General features: G+C 43.0%; 1 non-coding gene across 1 annotated transcript; it reads right to left on the reverse strand.

The window, feature by feature from the left end:
• Positions 1-1256: 1256 nt before the first annotated feature.
• LOC120264118 lies at positions 1257-1363 on the reverse strand. The gene has a single exon (XR_005537295.1). It is a non-coding gene; the product is annotated as a small nucleolar RNA R71 (small nucleolar RNA).
• Positions 1364-3473: the final 2110 nt, after the last annotated feature.

Raw genomic sequence — 3473 nt, forward strand, 5'->3', positions numbered from 1 at the left:
TAGAGTGAAGAACTAAAGGATGAACTCCGGTTGGACTTAGTTGCGCGAGCAAGAGAGTGAAGCGTTGAAGTGACTTTAGTATCTCCGACTAAATTGTGACTAGGGGTCTTTCACTTGTACCAAAGGGTTAGATATACACATAGGAATAGGGCTTATCACTTGGAATCCCTAGAACTCCATGCAACTTCGCACAGTGTGAGGTGTTGAGACTGAGCGATTTCTCCGCCGGGACATAGTGTAGAGTTAGTCATGGTTGACCTTAGGTTTTGGACCGTGTGCTTTAGGATTTTCACGACTCATTAAGCATTAATTAGGAAGCATATTAGTAGGTCTTGGACTTGAAACATTAGTCTTAGGGGGAGTATTGTCTTAGTACCCCACTTCTATCAATTGCCTTTCCTCTTACTTACGTGGGCCTCGTTCTTGTTTCTTTTATTTCTGCTTACGTTACACTTTATCAAAATAATCATTATTCATCTTCGCTTGGTTAAGTAGCAATTTTAGTATTTTTATTCCTTACTCCTTGTGGATATGATACCCCACTCTCTCGGGATTTATTACTTCGACAAACCCGTGCACTTCCAGGTAAGCGGAAGGGCGTTGTCAACTTTTTGCACCATTGCCGGGGAAGTAGGCATTTAGAGATACTTTGCACTTTATTATCTTAGCCATCATTCGTCATTCATTCTACTTCACATCTTCTTATTCGATCATTGTTCTGATTTGTTTTCTTTGTTTTGGTGCAACTCCACGTTATGACCCGAGGGAACCCTTCAATATTATTAATTGAAGATGATCCTGAACTTAAACGTACACTCATAAGGGTAAAGAACCTGTGCAAGAACCGTCAAATCTAGCTGAAGTGGAAGTTGAAGGTTTTGACAACATGGCAGAACAGAATGAACAATAGAGAACACTTTCTGATTACGCCAGACCGTCAGTATTGTGAAGTCCTCGATTACAGCTCCAAACATTGAGCTAAAGCAAGCATTTATCCAAATCATACAGCTGTCGGCGCAGTTAAATGGTTTTGCCGATGAGGATCCAAACAACCATATTGAAAACTTCTTGGAAGTTTGTGACATGCTGAAGATTAACGGTGTTACGGATGATGCTATAAGATTGAGGGCTTTCCCATTCTCTCTAAAAGGAAGAGCAAAGCAGTGGCTACATTCTTTACCATAAGCATCCATCACGACAATGAATGAAACAGTCAAAGCTTTTCTTGCAGGGTACTTCCCTCCAGGAAATGGGCCAAGCTTCGTAATGAAATATCATTGTTTGTTCAGATGGAGCTTGAATCCTTGTTTGAGACATTTGAGCGATTCAAGAACCTCTTATGGAAGTGTCCACAGTATGGTTTCCCCAAATGGATGATCATTCAAACTTTTTATAGCGGTTTGAATCCAAGTTCAAGACAACTTCTAGATTCCGACGCAGGAGGAACAATGGGGAACAAGACCCCCGAAGAAGCCCGACAGTTGGTAGAGGAAATGGACATAAATAGCTACCAATGGAATGCAAAGGTAAAGAAGAAAACTGCTGGACTCCATGAAGTTGATGCGGTGACATCTTTAGCAGCCCAAGTAGAGGCATTGAGCATGAAATTTGACACATTGACTTCATCGAGGGTGGCCGCGATCATGGGTTGTGATGGTTGTGGGGGTTCACATATGCCGTCTGATTGTTCTATTTTATTTGCTACTTCAGCCCCAACTGAACAAGTAGACTTTGTGGGCAATTCGGGAAGGGTGCATGGTAATCCTTATAGCAACACCTACAACTAGGGGTGGAGGAACCACCCCAATTTCTCATGAAGTAACCAAGGGCAGCAAAAGGCCATAACACCACCGGGTTTTCAACAACAACAAGCCCCGAACATGGAGAATAGAGTTTCAAGCTTTGAAACTCAGATGACCGACTTAGAGAAAGCCTTGACTAGATTTGCGCAATCATCGGATACACGGTTCCAATCGATCGAGGCTACACTTCGCAACCATACTGCCTCATTACAGAATCTAGAAAATCAAGTGGGGCAAATCGTGAAGTCTCTATCGAAGAGACCACAAGGAAGCTTGCCAAGTAATACCGAGACTAATCCTAGAGAACATGTGAAGGCGATCTCCTCAAGAACTGGTTGTGAGGTTGAGGGTAATTTTCTAAGTGAGAAGACCAATGTTGAAGCACCCGAGGTCGTGGAGGTTGAAGAGAGAGCTAACAATGAGAAGGAGGTGGCACCCCCACCATACAAGCAAACAATCCCGTATCCTTCAAGATTGAAGAACGACCAAAATGATGAGCAATATACAAGAAGTTCTTGGGTGTATTCAAGCAATTGTACATCAACATTTCTTTTGTGGAGGAATTGTCTCAAATGCCTTGGTATGCCAAGTTCTTGAAGGATCTTTTGACCAACAAGAGGAAGTTGGAGAAGAGTGCATTGGTGAACTTAGATGCCTCTTGTTCGGCAGTGTTGCAAAAGAATATACCGAACAAGAATAAAGACCCCGAAATCTTTGTGATTCCGCGCAACATTGGCAATTTGAGTGAAGAGATGGCATTGGCGGACTCAGGGCAAGTATCAACGTCATGCCATACTCATTCTTTCAGAAGCTAGGCTTGGGAGAGCCTAGGCCCACTAGAATGATATTACAATTGGCGGATCAAACGGTGAGACATCCGAGGGGCATCATTGAAGACATGCTTATGAAGGTGGACAAGTACATATTTCTTGTAGACTTCATAGTGTTGGATGTCGATGACGATGTAGATTTTCCTTTGATACTTGGGAGGCCATTCTTGCGCACTTTCAGGGCACTTATCGACATGGATGGCAGGGAGTTGACATTAAGGGTTGGAGATGACAAGCTCTCACACCGGCTCGCCAAACCTATGCGACATTCTCTCGACTTTAATGATACTCTTTATTTTTTTAACACTACCGATGAACTAATCGATGAATATGTGCAAGAAATATTGAATCCGGAACCGTACAAGGGGTTGCTAGACCAAGAAATGGAGAACGAAAAGGTGATGATGCTTGGTCTAGAGGAGAAGGTACCATCTATCCCGGGGATCGGGACGAAGATGCTCCGGAAGATGAAGTGAGCAAGGAGATGCCACAAGAAACACCCCAAGGCTATTGGGGATGCACAAGAACGGAACAAGGGTGACGAACCCTTAAGTGGTAACAAGCTCGACAACACTCCCTCGACCTTCAAAAAAAATACTATGTTCATTATGCTTCCAAGTCATGGGTAAGAGGGGAACTTTTATCTATGAGCCCCCGTGTGGTAAGACAAGGTACGTCAAGCTAAGTGACGTTAAACAAGCGCTTCTTGGGAGGCAACCCAAGTTTTTACTGTTTTTCAAGTTTTTAGTTTAGCGTTTGCATGAATAAGGCTTTGAGTGTTGGTGTCTTGATTTTTAGATACTATTGCTATGATTTTGTCGTGGACATTTTGGTGTTATCG

Source organism: Dioscorea cayenensis, chromosome 6 (assembly GCF_009730915.1).
Source record: "Dioscorea cayenensis subsp. rotundata cultivar TDr96_F1 chromosome 6, TDr96_F1_v2_PseudoChromosome.rev07_lg8_w22 25.fasta, whole genome shotgun sequence".
NCBI lineage: Eukaryota > Viridiplantae > Streptophyta > Magnoliopsida > Dioscoreales > Dioscoreaceae > Dioscorea > Dioscorea cayenensis.